This window comes from Mytilus californianus, unplaced genomic scaffold (genome assembly GCF_021869535.1).
Source record: "Mytilus californianus isolate M0D057914Y unplaced genomic scaffold, xbMytCali1.0.p SCAF_5, whole genome shotgun sequence".
NCBI lineage: Eukaryota > Metazoa > Mollusca > Bivalvia > Mytilida > Mytilidae > Mytilus > Mytilus californianus.
The window spans coordinates 47541490-47556010 of NW_026262701.1; the positions used below are offsets into that span (position 1 = coordinate 47541490).

A 14521-nucleotide genomic window follows, 5' to 3' on the forward strand; every position below is an offset into this window, starting at 1 on the left:
GGAAGCAAAACATAATGGATAGCAACCCCCGGACACAAAACATGAAAAGACACCTAGAGTTCAACATACTGGCTTCAACACAATAGATGTGTTTACACAATATGTCAAGCTCATAACTGCCCTAGTCTCGAAAATGTGTGAATGCTTTGTTTGAGCGTTCCTGTTGAAGTGGATCAAGAAAAGCGCTTCGATTAACGCACCAAATTAATATATTGTAATTTTCATTATATAACACTGGTCGGATACTGATGCGAATGGACTGTTAGTCCACTAGAGTATCATCAGCAGAGAAGTCAATGCCTCTCCACTTAGTCCACTACGGTATCATCAGCCGAGAAGTCAATGCCTCTTCACTTAGTCAACTAGGGTATCATCAGCCGAGAAGTCAATGCCTCTCCACTTAGTCCACTAGGGTATCATCAGCCGAGAAGTCAATGCCTCTCCACTTAATCCACTAGGGTATCATCAGCCGAGAAGTCAATGCCTCTTCACTTAGTCCACTAGGGTATCATCAGCCGAGAAGTCAATGCCTCTCCACTTAGTCCACTAGGGTATCATCAGCCGAGAAGTCAATGCCTCTCCACTTAATCCACTAGGGTATCATCAGCCGAGAAGTCAATGCCTCTCCACTTAGTCCACTAGGGTATCATCAGCCGAGAAGTCAATGCCTCTCCACTTAGTCCACTAGGGTATCATCAGCCGAGAAGTCAATGCCTCTCCACTTAGTCCACTAGGGTATCATCAGCCGAGAAGTCAATGCCTCTCCACTTAGTCCACTATATAGGGTATCATCAGCCGAGAAGTAAATACCTCTCCACTTAGTCCACTATATAGGGTATCATCAGCCGAGAAGTCAATGCCTCTCCACCTAGTCCACCAGGGTATCATCAGCCGAGAAGTCAATGCCTCTCCACTGACGTGATTAATAACATACATTTCAGTTCAACTATTCCGTTGATAGCTTTTTAAATTATTAAGAAAGTACGGAAGGTTCAAACTCCTTCATGGAAATTTGACCTTAGATGGGTTGGGCTAATATGATTAGATACACCCATTGTCATAAAGCTACTCATACTGTTGTACGTTTGTTTTTTCTACATTGGCTAGAGGTATAGGGGGAGGGTTGAGATCTCAAAAAACATGTATAACCCCGCCGCATTTTTGCGCCTGTCCCAAGTCAGGAGCCTCTGGCCTTTGTTAGTCTTGTATCATTTTTAATTTTAGTTTCTTTTGTATAATTTGGAGTTTAGTATGACTCCATTATCACTGAACTAGTATACATATTTGTTTAAGGGCCAGCTGAAGGACGTCTCCGGGTGCGGGAGTTTCTCGCTGCATTGAAGACCCATTGGTGGCCTTCGGCTGTTGTCTGCTCTATGGTCGGGTTGTTGTCTCTTTGACACATTCCCCATTTCCATTCTCAATTTTATCAAATATTTATTCACCCGAGGCTTTCAATCATTGGTTTTTAACGCACATTTTGTTCTTGAGGAAAGTAAATCCTGAAAGGCGCTTTGGGAAAATACTGTGTTATATGCTTAGTTGATATTGAAATTAAAAAAACATCTAATTTTGTATCGATAAAGAAAATATTCAAGGATCTTACTGGATCTTTTTTATATCTCGTAGCTAATACCCCTTTAAGATAAGAAAATAAAAGCAATTTTTTGCTACTGAAAGATGACGTCTTCCAATATTGCATAAAATATTTTCCCGTGATAACTTTCAATTATCAATATTATTACCACTCTAAAGTTACGTCTCTAAACAGACAGTATAATTTTCCGTGTTATCAGGCAAACAAGCTTTCTACAAGAAATCTGAAAAATTGACACCAAAGACTAGCAATTCGATGCTTTATTTCTTTATTATATTATTTTAAGTGTAAATTCTAAAGACAGTTCGGTATACATTTTACACAAACACTTTTATTTCCCATAACAATAGCCAATATATGATATCTGCAATCCTGAAACCTTACAATAGCACCCATGTGAAATCTGTTGGCCATGATCAATACAGGTACCATATCTGCCAGGACATTCTAAAACACAAAACAAGCAATTATCATTGTGAACAATGGGCAAATCGATAAATTATTTAATGGGTTCCTGTCAAAATGGCTTAAAAACTTTAAAGCACAATCAAATAAAAAAAAATCAAGATTTGCATTTAGAAATGACTAATAGTTATACCTATAGTGCGAATTACAAAACATTTGTCAAGTAGATGGGTGGATGGCTGAGTAACGCCCAGTGGTAAATGAAATGCATATTCAGTGTGATATGAGTATGAACCATGCGTTGTAATAGAACCGACACGCAGAACAGGATTTTAAACGTGCTTGTTAACAAGATAACAGTCCACAGGAAGACATGTCAACCTACCAGGACACATTATTCTGACTTCAAGCCGACCAGTCTTTGCTCTATAACACTCAATGCCGCCCTCTCAGCGAAGAGGCAGCAAATAATAATTTTAGGTCATTGGTTTGCCTGGTTGGTAGAACTTAATCACAACTTTTCTTTGTTTTAAGTGTAATATTCATTTATTGTTCTTTTGTTTCTCAGTCTTGAGTTCTGTCAACAAAAATGAAAATATATGATTTTTTTTCAATGGAACAACAAGAAACTAGATTTTTCAAATTAAAAAATCAGGTCAAAAAAATGTTTTGTTTAAATTGTGAACAAAGCGATATACGAGGGTGTGGAAGGGGTTTACAAAATAGAGAATAATGGGCAAAGAAAAATAAAGAATAGAGATAAATGGCCAAACAAAATAAAGAATAGAGAATAATGGGGTGCCAAATTTATAAAGAATAACTGCAAAAATTAAAGAATTGGGTGAAAATATACTGATAACAGAAGAACGATGTCCAGAATACAGTTATCAAGTAATTACAGAATAACCATTATGTTTAAAGATAAAGAATAATGAGCGAAAAAATTAAAGAATTCAGGAAAGCGATATACGAGGGTGTGGAAGGGGTTTACAAAATAGAGAAAAGAAGGACCCCCATCCATGCCCTCATATACAATGAGTTTCAATAAAATTATAATTTTTAATAAACATACGTGTTTTCACTATCGATGTTCTCCATCCTTGCACGTGACCGTACGAATAAACAGAACATTTCGTTGTCCAACAACCTTGTTTCCACTCTTGATTGGGAAAATAACAAACACCTTTTACAATGCAACCTGGACAGCCTTTTACTGGTAAAAATATTATTATCAAAGATTAAAATATTTAAAATAGTCAACATTGTTGTTTTAAAATTTTACACAATCAAATACTAGTACACGTATGTTATGTGTCTGATAGAACAAATAAAGTTGTAAAAAATACTCCATATATTAAATTTATATATGGATATTTCAACTCCTTAATGATTTTTAAAGGTTTTATTTCAAAGCGGTAAAGCAAATTTCCCTAAAGAGATATTTTTCTATCTTTACTAAAATTTAGAGAATCACAGCGTTAGATAGTTTAAAGCTGAAAAACTTTATATCGTTTTTTTAAATACTACCAAAGCTTAAATGCTTTAAAAAGGGCTTAAAATGGAAAGTTGAAATATTTTAACAAACAGAACTACGAGTATTGATTCACAAAATGGATTAAAATCTTTTTTGTAACTTTTTTAACAACCAAAGTTATATCGGAAGCATAGCTACACGATGTAAATAAAACGAATTCAAAGGAGATTGATCGTACCTCTATAGTGCTGAATGTCGTACTCATCTGAAGTTGTTTAAATGATAATTTTGGTATGTGATAATTGATAATGTTGGAATCTGATGTTCAGTAGTTGTCGTTTGTTGATGTGGTTCATAAGTGTTTCTCGTTTCTCGTATTTTATATAGATTAGACCGTTGGTTTTCCCGTTTGAATGGTTTTACACTGGTAATTTTCGGGCCCTTTATAGCTGTGCGGTGTGAGCCAAGGCTCCGTGTTGAAGAACGTACTTTGACCTATAATGGTTTACTTTTATAAATTATGACTTGGGTGGAGAGTTGTCTCATTGGCACTCATACCACATCTTCTTATATCTATTAGCTCAATAAAAAATATGCATTATGTCAAATGGAAAAACCAGGAAAACTAAACTTTATGCATATCATTTCACACAACTATTTGGTATCACCGCGTAAATGCGCCACATATTAAGCATTTTATTTATAATTTGCCCGGCTTTATACATTGAGTAAATAGTAGCAAACACGTTCAATAATAAGTATATAGTTTTATTAAATATCACAAGAACACGACGCACTGTCGAGTCAAATTAAAATAAATTTTTAGTATAAAATAATGCATTATTTAAGAAAATCTCGCAATTTCAACTCGTTCAAATTTAAATATTCTTTTTTGTTCACTAATATATCCACCACGTGTTCTGAAATAAACATTAAATCGAAGTTTACCATTATGATTAAGGCAGCGTGCCCATCAGCTGGATTGTACTTATATTTAGCATAATCTTAAATGTATTATATATCATTACTTATTCTAAGTATTCCAGACTGAACAATCACTACAACTACCATGAAAACCAAGCCACGTGCCAACATCTTCATCTACAATACCACAAACGGTTATTTACACAGTTCTAAGTTTTATAAAACTGTTTATAAAGATCTGACATAATAAAATGGGAATTAAATGCCAAATGGACAATCATACAATTTCATTGTTTTGTCCATTTCCCATAGAAGATAAATATAGTAAAGCACTTTTAAATAAAGAAAACTATGTGTACAGGAGCCTGTAGTTCAGTGGTTATAGCCGACTATACGGTAATGTGTTTTTCTCATTGTTGACGACCGTATGGTTGCCTATAATTGCTTACATCCACTTCATTTGAACTTTGGTGGATAGTTGTCTCATTGGCAATCATACCACATCTCCTTATTTATATATTGTTTAAGCATTGTTTTGTTTTGCCATTACTTATATGAAATCCCTTCCATATACTAGGTTTGATATTGAGAATACACGATGCTATGTCTTTATAAATAAGTATCAATATAAGTATATGTTTTAAAAAAATATCGTTAATACACATACATTCATACATTTATATACAGCTAAAAGACTTAACCTTTCCCCATCATGCGTGTGTCAGATGAAAACGACAACACTTCAACGGGGCGGATAGGAGTAAATTCCATATAACAACCATGATAACTCTGTTTAAAAGTCAGTCAACATAAACAGCTGGTGGTTTAAAAAATCAAATTTCGATTTTCCCAAATTGAAACAAGCTTAGTAAAACCATGATGGTACAGTTGCTCGGACTATCCGTGCAATAGTATGGACATACGACGAATATAGTTTCCAATTTCAAATCCACGACTTGTAAAAAGCTGCTTGAAGAATTTAGGACAAAATATAAATGTTCCATTTATAAAAGTTTCGTTTTCTCTAGAGTTCACCCGGATATTATTTTCTGATTTTTGTCGTTTGTTCGGAAGAACTTTGAAAGAATATGTGAACATCTTTGTAAATTTGGTTAATATTACAAGTAAACTATCATAAGTAAAAAGTGCAAATGTCCGGTCAATTCAGTTCAGATGTATCAAAGTTTAAAGCGCAAATGTCCTTTCGTGTTACAGGTAAAACAAAAATGCGCAAACGTCCTGAAAAAACATGAATTAATTAATTGAGTGATGACTAAGAATCAACATTTACTATAAATGGTTTAGGAGCGAAAACAATAAACTTGACAACAAATGGCAGATGCTTGATATTGGAAAGACACAAAAACGTATTAAAATATTTGATGGTTTATAGAGTACTCAACAGCTCCACCTTTCTTTCAGACAGTTGAAGATCAAATACTAGTATATAGTAAATATGTATATCAAAATACCCAAAGGACACTAAAGGATGTTCGCTCCTCTGTTTCAAAATAACAAGCTTTTTAAAAGACTGTTATAAATTAATAGTATACAAATAACGGAACTTAAACAACAGAAAAAAAAAATGAAAGGTTCAATCCTTGTATTTGATATATCATCAATTGAAAATTTGGCGGGAAATGATTTTCTCTAGATTTTTCATACATTTAACATTGGCACATTTTTTTCTTTCAAAAACTATGAAATAATAAAAAGGATTTTATAAGATTTTCAAATATGGCTTTTTAAACTATATGTAATAATATTATAAAAAGAAGAGTAGGGATTTGCGGGCAAACCTTTTAAAGGCACTACATGGATAAAACCAGAGGATTATGAATATCTGGCAAAAATTCAAACAAGAGAAGCGAACATACTTAAAGAAATACTATCGGTATTATTGATCTAGACATTGTCAAAATAGTTTAGCGTTTTTAATGAATTAAGTCTTTTTTACACTTTAATTTGTAACTATAGATTACTTATAAATGTGAAAAAATAATGAAACTTCCATTCTTATTTCTTATAATTATTAGAAAAAGTGTATTATGCTTTTATTGTTATCATTTTAGCTGCATTATTATAGAATAATTACATTTCATGTATGTTTCATTATAATACGTTATTTTGATTGGCTAACAGCAATCTCGCGTCATTTTGAAATTAACCTTCATTTCAAAATGAAATGTAATATTCATGATGACACGAGCTTCCGCAATAAAGTGCACAGGCAAATAAAAGAAAAACTTGCAAAAAAATTTATTTTAAGTATTGAATGCTTCTTTTAGTAGTTTTATAGAGTTGTAAAAGCGTTGACTGTGCGCACATTTTTAGAATGAAGCTTTTCCGCGCTTCATACAAAATGTACTTCGGTCAACGCTTTTACACCCCAATAAATTTACAAAAAGAAGCATTCAATTCTTAAAAACGTGTATCTAAACCTACCTGGTACAAATTGAAGTCGCAACAGTGATGTGTATGTATCTATCAGGCTTTTATATACAGCGACAAATTAAACAGATGTTGAATATCCTTATCTAAACACATTTTTCACATAAAATGCCGACAAAAAGGTCTTTTACCAAATAGAACTTTACCTCACAGCAATTATGTTTGGATGTCATTACCAGTTTGCTATATTGTACAATATTTGAAGATATTATCTGTATTTTCATGAATATAATATGCTATTGTTGAAAGATTGGATAATCAGCCATTCTGTGTTTCTTTAGGTATACCTTCTATACAGATTGTTTACTTTTATAGACACCTTATTATCACAAATTGATCCATACTAACATGATTAATTAATTTAGTTTGATCGTGTTGTTCTATCTTTAGTTTTATATGCTGTGTTTTGTATGCTGTTGTTTGTCGTTTTGTTCGTTTTTCCTTTTTAGCTCACCGTTCCGAAGGAACACATGTTCAGCAAAGTAAGATCTACATATAAGTTAATATGACCAAAATTGTCAAATTTGTCCTTATGGAGTTATTGCCCTTTAAAGACAATTTTTCACAATTTGTTCATCTAGTTTGCTTACTTTAAAGAAGCTTCTCCTTTGAAACTGCTGAATCAATTTCAGCCAAACTTGGGCTGAATGAGTTTCAGAGTATCTAGTATAAATTTTGTATTTTATTTTCTTGTACATCAAGAAACATAGCCACTATGGCTAAAATGGAACATAGGGGTAAAATGTATTTCTTTGCTTTTGAAGAAAATATGACAGATATAAAGAACATCTCAATGGATTTTTTAAGCCACTCATTAATACATATTAAAAAGGATAAGTAATCATTGATGAAAGATTTAAGCAAAAAATTACAGGTGAGCGATTCAGGGTCTTGAGAGCCTCTTGTTTTTTTGGGTTATCTATATTATTTTTTGCAAAAGTATTCAAAATTTTCTAGAACTTTTTTGGATCTCTTTTTTATGTTGTTTGAATTTTGTTTTTAAGATCAAATTGATGCTTTTTGTAGCTTGTGTGCATTTTATTTTTAAATTTTTTACTTGCTTCCTTCAATTCGTCTCTATGTGCTGCATTCTATATGCAACTATATCGGGTTTTTTTTCGCCTTATGTAATATTTTCCTTTTCTCACGACATTCCTTTGTGAATTAGATTTCATTGCTTTTGGTGTATGTTCTTACCTGGAAAACAATTTTCGAGGTATTAACAAATATATCCAAATTTTGTCTACTATTTGATTAACCCCCATTTGAATAGAATGATCTATGCAATTTTGCAACAATTCGGCAATATCTGAAACATATTCCTCATTTTCAATGGATTGAGTAAATTCGTTCTGCTTTGAATTTATCCATCGTATGGTTTCTTTTTACTAGTTATAATTGTGTAAGATTGATTATAATGACTATTTTTTGCAAAAGAACAATATTCATGCAACAATGAACATTAGAAAATATTGGGTTAAAATCCATTACGTGAAAAGATTTGACGTGTGGAAATATAGATTACGATACAATAAAATAATCTACCAATGAGACATTTTTGCAGGTTGACTTTCCAATTTCAAAATCATTACCAGGTACAAATTTTACATGTGGCAGAAATCAATCAATCTATGCCCGATATTATTTGGACAGCCTTTGTCCTGAGAAAAACGTTGTTAGCGTATCACGTTTTGAACAAGAGTTTGGAAGTCATACATGTAATGCATAGTCTCATCATCATCAAAAGCACCTAAAGAATTAACAGTCTTCATTTAGGACGAAAAAATCATTTAACAATTTTGTTTTAGCATTAAAATCACTAAAGAGGGTTATATTGTAATCATTCGGAATAAATTGAAGCATTTCATTTTCTATTTCAATTAACAAACCGCTTGAGGTATAACGTGTGTTTTCCGGAGGAATGATATGATAACATATTGTACATATTCGGATTTTGTCTCAAGGAACTCTGGAAAAGATAAACGGGTACGCTTTATTTTTCTTTGTGGCAAAGCAATCAAGACTGACAATTTCACTCAAAGTTTCAGTTTGTAGCTGCATGAACTAAACACAAAACCTGAATTATTTTTTCTCGTCTTATTTCATTTTAGACGTACTACTTCAATTTAAGCTCAGATGGCAATTAAGAAGTTTAAAAAAGAAATAAAGTATTGGAAAACTTTATATTTTATCAAGTAAACTCTTAATTGTACATGTATTGCATTTGTGCGATTGACATTACAGTCGATGACAGTCACGATGTGAAAATGTGCGGGTATGAAAACTGTTGCTATGAACTTGACATCAATAAATATGCATAGTTACTTATATTTTCGACCCAAAAATCTAAGACAACTGTTCATTTTGTAACACAGAAAACTGTGAATAGCATATTATTTAAAGCCATCGTTAGCTAATGACATCATAACCCCTGTGTTGTCATTATGTTTATCTAAAAACCTTCAATATAAAAATAAGAAGGTGGGTATGATTGCTAATGAGACAACTCTCCAGTAGATACCAAATGACATATAAGAAAAGAATTATATGTCACTCTACGGCCTTCAACAATGAGCAAAACCCATATCACATAGTAAGCTATAAAAGGTCCTAAAATGACACACGTAAAACAATTCAAACGAGAAAACTAAAGATGTATGTACAAAATAATGAACGAAAAACAAATATGATATACAGCATCAAACGACAACCACTGAATTACAGTCTCCTGACATGAGACAGGCACACACAGAATTTGGCGGGGTTTAACATGTTTGCTAAAGGAGATGCGAATGATACCAAAGGGACATTCAAACTCATAAGTCGAAAATAAACTTTCAAAAAAAGAAAAAGACAAACAGACAAATAACAGTACGAAAAACACAACATAGAAAACTAAAGACTGAGCAACACGAACCCCACAAAAACGGGGTTATCTCAGGTGCTTCGGAAGGGTAAGCATATCCTGCTCCACATGTGGCACCCGTCGTGTTGCTCATGTTAGTACAAACCCGGTAATAAGTCTAATTCGGTAAGTCACATAAGGAGAAAATGGGATGGGATTCTAGTTACGACATTTGGAACATATCCGCTATCATCTGTGAAACGGATATTCCATAACAGTTAACCAACTCGTGATGGCGTCCGTAAAATTTACGAATGGAAGATTTCAACTTCATTACTTGAAACTCTTGGTTTAATAGCTTCTTTGTGAGCAGCAACCCTCTTTCAAGGAAATCATGATAGGAAATACAAGCCCTGGAATATCGTATCAACTGGGAGATATATACAAGTATGCAGGCGCTGTTGGAATGTTGCTACATAGAAATTGAAAGTTGGGAAGCTGAAATCACTTCTTTTGTCGTAAAGTTTTGTTTTCAACCGACCCTCATTGTCAATTTCTAGATTTAAGTCAAAATATGAGGCAGACTTGACTGTATCTGTTGTATCCTTTATCTCAAGTTGGGATACTAGTAGATGCGTTCAACATAGTTACCAAATTTTGAATTATTTAGTGAGAGAACATCATCTATATAGCGGAAAGTAAAGTTAAAGGATACTGCTAATTTCTTTTCTTTCTTCCTAATTTTCTTTGCTAGTGCCAAACCCTACCCCTAACCTGGTGTAACAGTACGACATAAGAACAAACTATGATAATTAATCGAAAGGGGGTTAACTCATCAGATTGATAGAAAGCACATATAAACACTCACAAAACACAAAAAGTACAGACCTGAGAGTACTCGCAGTTACTGAAAGATAGTTCAAAGCCACATAAAAACTAATACAAAATCATGTATCTAAAACTAAAATGGATTAAGTGCAAAAAAGGTCGTTAACAGTCAGAGTAAAACATTAAATTGTGCAATGCCAAAGTAATGGTATCAACAGATTTTAGAACAGTGAATGTACATCATTTTGTTCTTAGGAATGTATAAATACTCTGCCACGTCCGGTCTAAGTTCTTGTAAGATGTTTTTCTGTTTTGTATCGATCTGATGAGTTAAAACCTTTTCAACTGATTTTTTTATGGTTTGTTCTTATGTTGTTCTATGTTGTGCTGTAACACCATTGTCCCAGGTTAGGATCGAGAGGGTTGAGCGCTCACAAACATGTTTAACCCCGCGACATTCTTTATGTGCTTGTCCTAAGTCAGGAACCTATAGTTCAGTGGTTGTCGTAGGGTCATGTTTGTCATATTTGATTTTCGTAAATTGTATTGTTATAAATTAGGCCGCTAGTTTTCTTAATTGAATTGTTTCATATTTTTATAGCCGACTATACGGTATGGGTTTTCTCATTATTTAAGGCTGTATAGTTGCCTATAATTGCTTACATCCACTCCATTTGAACTTTGGTGGATAGTTGTTTCATTGAAAATCATATCAAATCTCCTTATTTTTATAGGGAGAAATATATTATATTAAGAAATTGGATTTAGAATTGATAAATTATATAGGTCAGAGTCCTAAAGTGCTGAAACAACCTGAAACGAACATAAATGCAGAGATTCATTCAGAAAATCATACCAAAGAAGATCGCACAAGAATAGATTTATTCAGAAAATTATACCAAAGAGGATCGCACAAGAATAAATTGGAAAATCAGAATTTGTGTCTTCAATATGGTTCAAAATCCCAAATTCTTTTCCAGACGAGAGACACAACTATAAATAGAAATAAAAAAACCCTCTATGCAATGATATTGGACAAGTTGCTATTTCAATAATTGACTCACCTTAAACATTTGTGCTTTTTTAGAGCAGAAGACAGTACAGTATGCAGATAGAAGTGAAATAATTATTTAACCTGGAAAAATCTTCGACATTTGTAAACCCTCCTTTTATGTCGTTCTTTGTCATTAATATAGGTATCTTCGAGTAGGGATTAATTTGTATATTCAAATTTAAACATAAAAGAAGCTTATTTAATTTTAATCATAAATATATATTATAGATTTTAATAAGTAAAGTCTAAATAAAATTGTTCATGAAGTACAATTATCTGTTTGATGTTGTTTATAGAGCCCGTAAATTGAGTTATGATCATGGAAGATATCGATCCTTTATCTAAACTTATTCTTAAAGGTTATTAATTAAACACTGTTTATAAAACATTAAATATTGTTTTGAACCGTACTAAAATCTATCTATATTTTGGGATCGCACTAGGTCATGTTTTTCTCAGACTGTGATGACGTCTTTACACTTAGTCCATAAGATATGTGTACTATTATTATAGGAAACATGAATTATTTATCAATTGTCTTTGATATAGCTTCCAGTAACTGCGATTACGTCGATTTGTGGAGTTAAGCCGTTTTCAACTAATTTGTCATTTGTTCTTATGTTATGTAGTTACACCACTGGTCCAGATTAGGTGAAGTTTGAAATCTCGCATTACAGCATAAACCACTGGCTTTGGTCGTATTAGCTTAACAGAGCGATTTGTGATTGTGTTGCTGTTTGTTTTGTGTTGTTTTCTTGGTTTTTTTTTTTATTTGTTTTTATTGTTTTTGAATTTGTTATTGACTAAGTTTTAAGCTGTCTAATTCATGTTAACCAATTTGACTCAAATTGTCATATTTGAATTAAGACACACTGAAACATATATCCAAATTACAAAAAGGCTAGAATAAACAATTAACAATGCATGGAATCAATAATATGTATCGGCATTTTGTGTTTTTTTTGTTTAGATGTCATCTAATACCGAGATGATCTCCGAGGACTGCCAACGGTCTTATTACCAAATATAAACATAAACATAATATAAATATAAACAGATAGAGACCACGTGTAATTGGATTTTCTAGGTCTGTTGGATTTCAAATTGTATGTTATAAAGTATGTTTATCGTCGTGTTTACCAGCATAAGAATGATTTTTTTTTGTGGATCGAATAAGTCAACCAAATGGTTCATCTTATTTCACTTTCAATGTTGACTTTCTTTTCATTTTGATAGCTGAATACATTTTTAACCCATCTCCAGCTAAGGTGTTAAATTGAAGGTCATATGAATACGGATCCAAGAGGTCGAATAATTCACTTTCAATATTATTTTGTTTTCTTTCATATCGCGTAGCTAATGCCCCTTTAAGCACAGATACAAGTTTGAAACACAAACAACGCGAATGCTGTTTGAAATTAATTTCTTTATAATTATTTGCAGTTATTGATATGTAAAAACTAATGGGTTACTTCTATGGAAAAAAGAAAATGAAAATTAAACGTTCTTTAAATGTTAGAAACATAAAAAAAATATTTTGTTGTTTTTTAGTGTATTACAACCTGTAAAAAGACAGAAAAGACAAAAAGTTCGGTTACTTATTACGTATTTCAACAACTTTTGTGTGTAAATTTTAAAGAATATACGTCCTAGTTTTGAAAGACATTTATTTTCCTCTACATCTGTATGACCAATGTATTCCAGAAACAGTACAGGTACACCCTCCAGAATTCTTTTGACCGGGATCTATACATCTACCATAAGTATCCGGACACTCTACAAGAGAAAACATACAATTATCATATGAACGATCCTTACAATGGGCAATTCGAATTTTTTTTCAATATGCCTTCGCCGCGGTTGACAATGTTTTCTCGGGGTAACAATCTGCTCTATCACTCTCTCAGCTATGTGTTATTTATATAATGTTCCAGGTTACGGACATCATGTTAAAGTTACGGACATCCCTATTGGTATAATGAAAAAAGTTACGGACAAGTTGTTTTCAAGTTACGGACATCCTAAGTGTTTTCGAAAATCGTAATGTGATCGTTTATTTTGCAGTATTCAATCATCTTTTATGTTTAGGTGTTTCCCTAAAAGATTGATACAACTTTTTAATTACTGAACATTTGTATTGTTTTCATTGTATTGTTATTATATAGGAGAGAAGTTTCTTACCGAAGCCAGGCGGCTCCATCCAACTTAAGTTACCCACAGCCGTTTAAGCACAGTGAATTTAGTCTTGTGAACCACATTTAAAGCTTGGTTTCCTCGATGAGTTTTTATCATATATCGACTGATTGTTACACTGACAAAAATAGAAATCTGTGCATTTTCTTTAACGCTGAGACTACTATTAAACATTAGCATATTGTAATCTCCTTTTTAGAACTACATTGTAGAACAATAAAGAATATTTTCGATAGTTTCAAAACATGGATTGAACAGAATTTGAGAAAACACCAATAATGCAATAAGAAAGAATGCAAATTTTCAACGAAATATATATTTTGAAATTAAATACATGTATAACAATAATCACAATCTGTTTATCCTGTCATCTTAACGATTTTCAAAAACGTATACATACGTGTTTTTACAATTAGTGTTTTCCATCCTTGTACGTAACCGTTTGAATAAACGGAACATTTCTTTGTCCAACAACCTTGTTTCCATTCTTGATTGGGTAAATAACAAACGCCCCTAACGCTGCAACCGGTACAGCCATTTACTAGTGAAAAAATATAAATACTAAAAATGATAAACATGATCTTTGTTTGTAAAATTCTAAACAATAACGTATAATTCAGTTCATTAACTAAAATAAATGTATATTTATTTAAAGTCCTCATCATTAAAGATTTCAAAGGTTTCATTTGTGAAAGGTAGGACAGATTTCCATTGAATTTAAGTCACATCTTAGTCATTTTCAAATTATTA

At 32.5% G+C, this 14521-nt stretch overlaps 2 long non-coding RNA genes across 2 annotated transcripts; both read right to left on the bottom strand.

Moving 5' to 3' along the window:
* Nucleotides 1-1842: 1842 nt before the first annotated feature.
* Nucleotides 1843-6861, bottom strand: LOC127702376 (uncharacterized). Its single transcript, XR_007982393.1, has 4 exons — nucleotides 6846-6861; nucleotides 4505-4577; nucleotides 3075-3215; nucleotides 1843-2044 (listed from the first exon to the last, which is right to left on the bottom strand). It is a non-coding gene; the product is annotated as an uncharacterized LOC127702376 (long non-coding RNA).
* Nucleotides 6862-13228: 6367 nt separating this feature from the next.
* On the bottom strand, nucleotides 13229-14295 carry LOC127702380 (uncharacterized). The gene is made up of 2 exons (XR_007982397.1): nucleotides 14172-14295; nucleotides 13229-13354 (listed from the first exon to the last, which is right to left on the bottom strand). It is a non-coding gene; the product is annotated as an uncharacterized LOC127702380 (long non-coding RNA).
* Nucleotides 14296-14521: the final 226 nt, after the last annotated feature.